We start from the raw sequence: 12,001 nt of genomic DNA on the forward strand, positions 1-12,001 counted from the left end.
CCAGGGGTGAAGGAAGACAACACAGGTGCATCAATTATGAGCTTCTTAATATCCTTAAAGACAATGGCTGCTTCCACAGGCCAAGTAAAAGCAACAACTTTTTTGAGTAAGGAACGTAGGGGCTGGACCACCTGGCCGTGACCTTGAACAAATCTTGAAAAGTACTCAGTCATACCTACGGAAGATTTAAGTGAATCTTTATCTTTCGTGACAGGAACCTCTGAAATGGCTTTTGTCAATGACAATTTAGGGTTTATTCCAGAAGAAGAAATGATGTGACCCAGATAATCCACTTTTTCTTTGAGGAATTTGCATTTATCTAAACCAAGAGTAATACCGACCTTCTTAAAAGAGTTAAGAACTCTTTCAATACTTAGTAAGTGTTCTGCCTTAGTCTTGGAAAAGATCAAGACATCATCTTGGTAAGCTAACACTCCAAAAATGTGTTCTAATAGTTGGTCCATGAATTTCTGAAAAATGCTTGCGGCTGAGGCAAGTCCAAACGGCAACCTTAAAAATGTGTAGGCTCCACATGGAGTCACAAATGTAGTAAGATCGGTGGAGCTGGGGGTAAGTGGAATTCGATGGTATGCTAACCGTAAATCTAATACCGAAAAATTATTTGAACCAAATATACCGGGCAGCAAATCTTGGATTTTGGGAAGGGGGTGGCAGTCCACTTTTTGTTTAACGTGCGCTGGTCCACACATAAGCAAATGTTCCCATTTTTTTTCGTACTACTACAATTGGACTGACCGATTCTGATAAATCAGTGGATTTTATGATACCTTCATTTACCAATTTGTCTAGAAGTTTCTTCAAGGCAGCTCTTAAACTCAGTGGAATGGGTCTGGCTTTATGAGCCACAGGTATACAATGATACAATGTTGAAACTTGCTAATTTTACCAATGATTGAAGACTTGTGGGAAAGCTGCCAAAATAGATTGCAAGTCCTTCTCCTTCTCAGCTCTATAAACTAATGCTACAGGTAAATCATTAATTTGAACTGGATTGTCAGCACCAGGAACAAGTTTGAGACCCATTCTGGTCAAATCTTGCAAATCAACAATATTTTTGCCTTTTATGGCCACATAAACGTTTGTGAAAATACACCTTTCTAAACAGGTTACATGTTCCCAAAAATATACAAGCATATCTATGTCCTTATCACCATAGGCCTTCTAAACTATGTCAGGTTTTAGGAGAATTACACTTTGGGACCAATGATTGCCATATAGTTGATCTGAGATGATGGTTACAGGAGCCCCGGAATCAGCCATCATCTCCAAATCAAGGTTGCCAACAGTGACTTGACAAAAAGGTCCTTTTACCTTGGGAAAATGAGGTTCATCTGAAACGGAATCTACCATTAAAATAAGATGGTGAAGGTCTTCTCGAAGTGTACCATCATGGGAATGAACACCAGTGGAAGTATTCTCATACAACTCTACATTACTAACCTGAAGTACATTTTTGCTTTTGCAAATCGATTGAAAGTGTCCATTTTTTTTTTACATTTAACACACCTCTTACCTAGAGCAGGGTAAATGGGGCTGTTTCCCAAATGTGTGTGTGAACCACATCTATAACACATGGTGGGAGCTTTTTGGTAAAGGGTTTGTAAGCTTTGCTTTTGAGAGAGACAGCATTTATAGAATCCTCATCATGCACAGCATTAACAGAAACGGATACTTTTTCATGAGAAATACATTTAAAAGAAATTATTGCCCTTTCAATGCTTTTAGCCACACCAATTACGTCTGCGAAAGATGGATCCCTGCAGCTTATAATGCGCTCTTGTATCTTCTTCGAGTTGCAACTATAAACAAATTGGTCTCTAATGTAAATATCCAATGTAGCTCCAAAGCTGCAGTTGGCGCCTACATTTCTCAAAGAAGAAATATACTCTTCTACTGTTTCCTCAGGTTTCTGTTTTCTCTTCATGAAGTTAACCTCTCTAACATAACGCTGGGTTGTTCCAATAATTTTTTGTTGAGTCCCTGCACAGCCTCAGTATATACATTCCAACCATCTCCATCTCCATCTCCATCTCCAGGGGGTGTAATGATGACTGGCAGGTTATCAAAAATTTGCTGACCCTCAGACCCCAAAAAAGCAAACAAAAGAGCCAGTTTCCTTCTTGGAGAATAATTTTCTGCATCTATGGCAATCACAATGTTTTCAAAAGATCTAAACCATATTCTCCAACGAGTCTTAACCTTACCAGGTAAAGGTAAGAAATGAGGCAATTGGATGACTTGTTGTGAATTGGCAACTGGAAGAAGAAAAATTAAATCTTACCACAGAAAAGGACGGGGTCCTTACCATAGTCAGATGGGCAACAGGAGCAGTAAAAATAAGGGTTGAAGTAGCTAAAAACTGAGGGCAGGGTGACCGTAACAAGCAGACCATACAGATACATGAGGTGTGATGACTGAAGAGAAAAGAAATGAGCCACAATGGAGTTAGAGCGTAATTAAGGGTGAAGATCTCAATCCAAGATGGCCGGTGAGAAATGAATCACACGTGAGGACGTTGAACATTTTAAAAATTATCAACTGTAGGCGATAAATGGATGTATTGGTATCCCTGGCCAATTCAAAATGTCCGCCATGCGTGTCAGTAGGCGTGATGACAATGCCTTTGATTCTTTAAATGGCGTGAAGAATACTTGAATCGGTATTAATGAACCAATCCAAGATGGCCACTGTGCGTGCCTGAGGATGTGATGATCTCACCCCTTGCAACAGGTGTAGAGAAACAAATGACGCGCTCGCGTGGGCACCCAGGGAGGGCGAGAGGAAGTATGGGCGTGCCGCTGCATGAGGCAGGGGTGCCAGGAGTGATGAGGAAAACACAAATGCCTCCCAAAGTATTTCAGCATCAGAAGACAGGCAGAGAGAAGGCAGAAAGATTCGTATCGGCAGCATTCTCCGTATCAATCGGGAGGCAGTGAGAGGACAGCCTCAGAAGAGTGGAGGCAAAGCATGCACAAACCTTGGTGGGCAGGAAAAAATCCAAATCATCGTGACATTTAACATGGGAATCCAAGCAGGTAAATGAAGAAAGCAGGAGACATGTCGGTCTTGAATTCCAAGTATTTATTACATTTATCCAGAGCCCATGGGAGTGTGAACTGCTTCACTGCTGGTCAGAGTCCAACTGTCGTAACAGTGAGGTCTGACCACAACGACCAGGCAAACCAGCACAGGCCCAGGTTTGAGAACAAAATGTTTATAAGCATGGTTGATGGCGCGTGCGTGCCGACATATGGTGCAGAAGCACGCACCATCACCATAGCAAGTATAAGCTAACATTACAATCTGCTTCAGGAAACTTTACATATGATTGAAGCTCTTTAAACACTCATTCAGTCATATCTATGTCCTAGCCACTACCAAATGACCTGACAACATGATGCCACCTAGTTTAATGCTAAATTTGTCAATAGACTCCTTGGGTACCAAAATCGGATACAGAATCTTTTTCCACAATACACTATCCTTAAGCAGAAATCATGTTGAGTTCATTGTAGATATAGAAACACACAGCAGGTTGTATTATGGAATGAATAGTACAGTAGCAATTCAACACTTACTGGTTCCAGCTTATTCTAGCCCGAAAGGTACTGTCCATGTACAGTTTGTGTAATAAATACCAGTCTACCATAATATGAATACCATCACAAGCAAGCTCACCCGCACCTACCTCTAATGTGACTGTATGCTCAGACAAAATAATCTCTTTGATGCTTTACACACTCTGTACCAATAGAGTCGTTTATTACTCAGTGCCTCTCTTTCTCTTCAGTATGAGAGGCAGAAATATTTTGTTTTACCTGCTTGCTGTCTGCTGTATTTTCAGTGCAATGTTCAAGTGTTGGTGCACATGCTGGTAGACGTTGAAGATTTTCACCTGGCTGGTCATAAACATTCACTTATAAATCTTTTTTCATCACTTAATTCAGTGGAGTAGACTGCACATGGATGGGGATCAATTCTTGAGCAGCCATCTGGAGTTTCTGGGGTAGTTGCTAGAGATGCCCCTAGCTGTGCACTAATGCTAGAGCTGGCCACATGGTCATGCCTCACTTTGTCAATGAAAACTAACCTTTCTTCCTTCTTACCTGGTAGGAGAGTTAGAACTGCAATTCCTGTAGCCTTGGTGGCAATGAAAAACTGTCTGTAATTTTTTATAGAGTTGCTTACCAACTTTTGTAAACTACCCAGCGAACATGAGTCTGACACCAATCAATTCAATTCAATAAGCTTTTATTCGGTTTGCGTAACACAACCATATAAGCTATACAGTTTATCTACATTTATAAAATACTCCTCATATATAATTATTACAAACACGGTGTTATCAGTACTACAAGTGAGACCATGTTTATAAAATCCTTCTCATATATAATTATTTTATACTCAATGATTATTAGTACTTCTCCTTCTGGATAGTTACTGTAATACAAATCCATAATAAAACATCAAAATACACTGTATTGTAGAATACCGGAGGTAAAACAGTGCAAAATCGCTATAAAGTGACATAAGCTAAGTGTGCAAAATTACAATATCTAACTAAGTTTTACAGTACATGAAGCTGTGCAAATTTGCAATAGAAAAACAACTACTAATAATTTATAAGGTGCAAATTTGCATTTTCTATCCAACTATTACAGTACGTAAAGCTGTGCATATCCGCTTGAAAGTGCCATGTGTTTATGTGCGAATTTACAGTAATAAGGTGTTTTTTTAAATTGTTTTTTTTTTTTTTTAAATATTATCGACTTTCTAGCAGCTTCTACATTTCAGAATAAAACTGGCCACATAAAAACAGATATTTGCGCTCTCCAATTTGCGTAAAAAAGAATTATCCTTTTAAAATATTTCGATTCAGAAACGTATGAGAACTTTAAAATATATCGGAGTTCAGATTACAAGTTAGCTCTATGTCGAATACAAAATTTTAAAAACCTTGCTATATTTATGGCTAACAAATCTGATTCCAAAAATTGGAGAGCCATAAAGGCAGGTCGGCACTGGCGAAGACCCAGACTTTTTAAAATCGGGATGAGCCATCGCTTTCTGGGTTCAATATAAAATTTGCAGAAAAGGGTTACGTGTATGAGCGATTGTGGGGAAATTCCATCACAAGGACAAAGGGTTAGCTGCGTGGACCAATCATTTGCCACTGGGAAAGTGACCAATCGATGAAAGATGTTCAATCTGAATCGTATCAATAAGAATCTATCAAAACTGGACAAGTTCCAGGTTAAATAAGGCTGGATCTGCGCAGTTGATTGAATAGACAATGAATGCTGAACAGAGATTTTATTTACTTCAGTTGTCAAGCGGAGACCAGCTAAATGCGATAGACCTTTGTTTTTTAACTCTTTTCTTGAGATCCGAGCCATTTCCGGGGGATTATGAAAATAATTCTCCAAACCCAAGTCAGTGAGAAACTTCCTGACATATAGAAGCCACTGTATCTTCTGGACATGTTCTAGCTTGAGACAATCTGTCACTACTGCTTGGGTAAATGTTAGCTTGTTACCAGTCCAAAGACGGTGCCATAATAGAACTGGTTGCATCCCTATGATGTCAGAAATGTAGGACACTCCCAGCTCTGAATGACAGCTAAATGTGGACGTACTTTGTGGGACTGCAAGTTAAAATCTTAAAAAGCTGTTTTCCACTTTTTGTATGGATTCAACGTGAACGAATCCCCAGACCCCCGCCCCGTAGATGGCCGTGCTAACACATTTCGCCTGGTAAATCCGTAAAATCTCTTCCGGAGGTCGTTTACCAAGTCTCTGAGTAGAAGCTACTAAGGCCATTGTAGCTTTTAAAAATTGTAACTTTCTAACCTCGATTGCTCGTTTCCAGGTTCCCTTTTCATCTATTATTACTCCTAAATAGGGATAAGTGGGAGTATATTCTACCTTGGAATTATTTATGTAAATGTAATTTCCTTTTCTTAATTTTCTGCCCGAGGTCATAATGAAAGTCTTTTTTATGTTGATTTTTTAAATCTAAGTTTGACATAAATAAATTATATTGATTTAAAGAATGCTGCAATTCAAGGGGAGTGCGGGCAATGATAATCGCTTCATCCGCATATAGGAGGGCGGGGATAGGACGGTTCTGGACAAAGGGTAGGTCCTGACTCCCATCCAGCATAGCTAATTCCAGGCCGTTTGTATATAAAGTGAAAAGGAAGGGGGCCAGGACACAACCCTGTCTTACTCCTCGCTCCACCCTAAATGGAGCAGATAACTGGCTGCCAAGACCATATCTCACTCTCGCAGTTGCATTTGAGTAAATTTCTCGTAAGAAGTTAACCAACAGAGTGTCAACCCCCATTTCCGTCAGGATGTCCCAGAGTTTTACATGTCCCACGCAGTCAAATGCTGCAGTGAGATCTACATAGACCATATACAGTCTACCACCCTTCACGTCTACGTATTTGCTCCTGAGTAGTGACAAATTTAGCACCTGCTCGATGGTACCAAGACCTTCCCTAAATCCATACTGGAGGTCAGATAAGATGTTGTTATCTTCCGTCCAGAGCTGTAGACGTTCTAATAGGATACGGCCCACCACCTTTCCCAACTAATCTAATAAAGATATAGGTCGATAGCACGTTGGACTATTGCGATCGCCCATTTTAAAAATTGGGACAAGAATGGACTCTGACCAAGAGGCCAAAGGACCCGTTTCTCCCGTAGCTTCTAGAACCCTATATAATAGTGGAGCCCATAAGTCCATTTTAAATTTGTATATGTCCACAGGGACCTCATCAGGGCCCGGGGCCTTTCCTCCTTTGCTGGCATTCAGGGCTCGCTCAACCTCGTCCAAAGTGAAATCTAAAATGAGTATACTTGACGGGGGACTCGGGCTACTAAACCTATGAGTTTGAGTAAGATCCTCCGTAAGAGCAAATATCTGAGAGAAATGAGCTATCCAGTCAGATTCAGTAATTGCAACTTCTATGTTACAATTCTCCCTTCGGCCGGAGAGGAATGGAGTATTTATAACTTCCCAAAACACGGTGTTATCATTGCTTTTACAGCTATTATGTAAGGCAGCCCATAGTTCCTCTTTTAATTCCTTCTTTCTCTGACGTAAAGTGTTATGATATACTTTCCTAAGTTGGACGACCGCTGTCCTATCTGTATTAGGTTTTTTAAGAGCTACTTTAAGGTCAGAGTACGCTTTAGTACAGGATGTGTTAAACCAGCTAGTTTTAATTTTTCTGTTCCCTTTAGGAATGATAGTCAAGGCATCGTTTATAGTTTTAGTTACTATTTTAAAGTTGTCTACTATCTCCTGAGGGTTTGAATTCTCTGCCAAACATATTTTTATTGCCGGCATGGAAGTTCTAATGACCTTTTCTGTTGTTAATTCAGGATCTGAGTGAACCCACTTTATAGCGTATCCATTTAGTCTGTTCATAATAAGACTGTGCCCCAGTAACGAGGTTGTTGGTCTTATACTGCCTCTTACCAAGTGTATAGTGATTGAAATCGGAAAATGATCACTGAATACGCAATCATGCGTTATAAAATTACTTAAAAAATATGAGGCCCTAGATGTCATAAAGATTAAATCTATGCAGCTGGAAGCTCCTCTACCATTAAAGGTTGGACTTAAGGGGACGGCGGGTGATACCAGTTCATTTGCAAAGGTCAATTGGAGCAGTGAGATCGTCTCATTCATACACGCCCCTGAAAGGGAGTGGGGAAAGTGGATAATGTTATTATCTTGAGCGTCCAGAATGTGTGATGTTATTGTTTCTTTCACAGGGAGATAAGTTGAAATCGCCTCCCCAGATGATAATGGGATTCTTCCCGGGGTGGTTATTGCTAAATTCTAGAAGGTAGTGACGTATTTCCTTCAGTATCTCCACCAGTTTTGTGTGCTGAAGATTGTTATAAAAATTAATGAGCATAATATGGGCTGACTTTTTTAAGACTTAAGATTATCTGGTAGTTTTCCATATTTTTTAGGGGTTTTATTTCTCTCACTAAAATTAAGTTTGAAATGTACACCTCTAAACCACCCTTTCTCACGCCCTGATGCTGAAGAAAGTGCCGGGGAAAAAAAGTTTTATAGCCATTTAGATCGATAAGTTGTCTGACACCACAGAACCTCCTGCATTATTTTCTCAGGTCTCTTGCAAGTCCTGCAGAAAATATAAGAGCAATAGATCAGTGGGCTCTTGGAAACCTGAAAGATCTGGAATGAACATTTTAGTGCCCAAGGACATTATAAAATATGTACAGTCAAATAGCAATTGTCTTATTCAATTAGTAGGTTAGTAAAAACTCGCGGTATACTATATTGGGATTCAAGCCCATTAGTGCCAGTGTTTAAGACCATCAAAGTTAAGATTTGCTTAAGAGTCCTGGGCACTCTCTTCAACCCCACTATTACTCCGTGGAGAGAATGGATGGCTAAGCTGTTGTTAGGGTCGTACTGTAGCCAAGGTTTTAGCTAACACCTTTGAGGTGAATGCCAGACCCTGATCTGAATGAAAAGTTTTGATCTGAATTAAAAGTTAGAACTTTTCCGATGGGTGCCAGACATAATAAATCTTTTACAACTGTGTGAGCTGTTATATTATGCTTATTCTACACCTGCAGAAAGCACGTCCAGGTATGTACAGCTACTGATATATATTTACATTGATTCACAACTAGCAAAGGGACAATATTATACACATAAATGCTGTCAAATGGTTTTGCTGCTTTCATTAAAAGAACTGGATGTGGCCTTGCAATAAATTAGTCAGCTGACAAATTCTATATTGAAGCATATACTCTTTAATCATTCTAGGAAGAAGTTCCCACGGATTGTAATCGCTACTCATTTGACAAGTTGCTTAGACTTTTGTATGAGCAGATCTAATTCCTGCATGAGCTCCCTTGATTAGATCTTATCTAGTTGGTACATTTGGAATATAATGATTACCAACCTCAGCAATACTTACTTCAGTATTTAGTGAATGCTTACATTTCATTTCGGAAATATCTTATTATGTTCAGAAGCTGATGCTTCTATTGCTAGTGTGATGTCTCTATATTAGTTTGAGACCTAGTTATGCCTGCAACTTTACAATTGAATCAATATTTATAGAAGCTTCATCTAAGGCTAAGTCACTATAATGATCTTCTTCCCTTGAGCTACAAGTTTTTCTTTAATGATGACCATCTGAACTGTAGTACAATTTTTCTCAGTAGTGGAGAATCTGTTCTTGGTAGTGGATTACAAGTGTGACTTGTACGCAGTTACAATTTTATAACCCTTATTAAAGCGTATGTAAGAACAGTCTTAGTTGATGCCACTCTTATTAACAAGTGTTGAGAATTATCTTGCATTTGCAAGGTTCTGGAAAAGCATGTCAACCAACAGTTATCATTATTTCATGGAAGGTTCCATCCTACTCAAATGGGTTTCTGGCCGGGACACAGCAGGAAGACAGCACTTTTATCTGTTATGGAAGAAAAAAAAACCTTGATCGGAGTGGCTCAATTGGACTGAAATTGTTGGATTTGAGCATGGCCTGTTTTACTGCAGAGACTGGAGCAAGCAGGTATTGTCAATCTAGCATTGAATTGGCTTTCATCTGTTTTAAAGGGCAGGAGCGTTCAGGTTTATGAGAAGACGTTCTACTCAGAGTCTTATCTTTTTAAGTGCGGACTGCCTCAGTGTTCTTCTCTGAGCCCCACGCTATGTAGCCTGTATGTACGCCCTATGGCTTCGATTGTGCAAACTTATGGCCTGTCTATGGTACCATTTGCTGATGACACCCAGACAACTGTCATGGTCTCTCCTACTCTTGAGACCTGTTCAAACTCCGATCAGCTACTCCTTGTCTGAAAGATGTAGCAGAATGGATGACAATCAGTTGCCGAAGCTTAATGGGGACAAACTCAAAGTGATGGTGGTTGGTAGTGATTTAATCACTGGTCGACGGTGTGCTGGCCTGTTTCTTAGGCAGCTACCCCTTTTAGAACACCAAAATAAAAGATCTTGACATTTGGTTGGACAATAAACTCATTTTGGAAGTTCTGGTGTGGAAATTAGTGGCTAGTTTATTTGGCATCCTGAGAATGCTTAGAAAATTCTTAGAATTCTTACATTTCCCCTCATGCAGACTTGTGATTCAGGCCTTAGTTTGTTTGCATTTGGACTATGCCAATTCCCTGTATCTTGGAAACCCCCAATACGTAGTAAGAAGACTGCAGGTGGTGCAAAATGCAGTGGCAGTTGGTAACTACTGAAAGTGCTGGGGCGCAAAAGTTGCTGATGCGTGTGATGAAGCATGATTTTGGCGAAATAATCTTGCTTGATCAAACTGCTCATAACTGTGTGATTACCAAAACAAAGGACTAATGGTGTGAAAATGTATTAACATAGGTATTTTTAAAAGAAAAATTAAGTGTATATTGTGCGCAAAAGGCACGACACATTTTGTAAAATAGAAACTGCAACGTTTAACATGCTGAAAGCATGGAAAATATATGAAGTGTTTTTACATGTACTAAAGAATTACGAGAGAAAGAGAGGCTTGAGAAAAACTATATGCATTTAAAAACTTACACATAGAAATATGAAATAGTTATAATAGAAAAGCTTACAGAAAATGTTTGCTGAAATGTTTATCCTATCTTCATAACAAGAGAAAAACACATATTAGTAATAGTTTGATTATTGAAAAGCTAGATTATACTTATGGATTTCATTAGAATAATGAATTCTGAATCTCTGTCTCTTTATGTGTTTTATTTCTCAGAAAAAAGACAATTTATGCTTTTTTCTATGAAGGCCTCAAACCCTGCTTTCCCTAATGTAGGCCACAGAAGAATCTACTTTGTCCTTCACTATTTCTAAAAGCTGAATTATTTGTTTAGCTGTGCTTAGTATATCACTATGATTTCCTTCCTTCGCTTAGAGTATTTCTTTCTATGAATAATTGTGTCAACTAATGTTGCAAACTGATGTGGAAGCGAGCGCAAGGACATGAAGTTATCATAATTTCTCTTCCTGCTTCTGAAGAGCGATGATGACATTCATTTTTAAACAGAGAACTTTAACAAAGAAACCTGGACAAAATGACTGAGACGATGATCACCTCCTAAATTTGACCAATGAAATCGCGTGGAACTGTGGAATGGCAACTTTAAGGAGGTTGGACTTTTAACATTTGGGGTATAATTACTACAGTGAGTAAAGAACTTGGCAGTAGCTTTTTCTATGAGAAGAGAGCCTTTGCTGCTGTACTCCTTATGCTACCCTGGCTGGCTATTATCCTTGCAATTCCTGAGCATGACTATCCTGATTATCTTGCACTTCATCGGCTGGTGATGTTGCTCAAGCTTTACCTTTTCAGCCGAAGGGTAAACTATTTCTGACTTTTGCATGCTGTGCATTAGTATTCTTTGACCTAAGTTCGCATGAAAATCTGATTAGCATACTGATATTGAAATGATGTATTCTTTTGTCTCTCATCTCGCTCTCTCCTCTCATACCTTTTATTGAATTGTTGATGTATTTGTCATGAACAGTGTTTTTCTTATTGCGAAATTGCCTGTAATAACAGAATAATGAAGAATTTATATTTTCCTATGTACTTGTGTATTGACCATTCATATTTTTGAAACATTTAGATAAAAGTAACTTGATAAGTATTCAGAGTTTTGTCATTATTAATGAATATTTAGACATATGTATATGTGGATTACTGTTGCTGGACAGGTTTTTTCATTCATTATAGGTCCTCATGAGGGAATTAGCATCTGTCTCTTATTATCGTGTCCCTATTAGCTCTACCAAAGATCGATCGGAGGACCTGATATGTGTAAGTGGTTATTGAGTTTTCTATGGGCCCAAACTCTTAGTTGTAATAAAATTTCATACATGATATTAGAGATATTGTGAAGGAGTATTAAAATCTTTTTCCCAGTTTCCGCTCGATCATGTGTGATAGAGCAAA

At 38.9% G+C, this 12,001-nt stretch overlaps 1 long non-coding RNA gene across 1 annotated transcript; it reads left to right on the forward strand.

The window, feature by feature from the left end:
- Window positions 1-2,823: 2,823 nt before the first annotated feature.
- Window positions 2,824-10,951, forward strand: LOC146860795 (uncharacterized). The gene is made up of 3 exons (XR_014979204.1): window positions 2,824-3,056; window positions 9,438-9,598; window positions 10,802-10,951. It is a non-coding gene; the product is annotated as an uncharacterized LOC146860795 (long non-coding RNA).
- The last annotated feature ends 1,050 nt before the right edge of the window (window positions 10,952-12,001 follow it).

This window comes from Triturus cristatus, chromosome 3_1 (genome assembly GCF_964204655.1).
Source record: "Triturus cristatus chromosome 3_1, aTriCri1.1, whole genome shotgun sequence".
NCBI classification, from domain to species: Eukaryota; Metazoa; Chordata; class Amphibia; order Caudata; family Salamandridae; genus Triturus; species Triturus cristatus.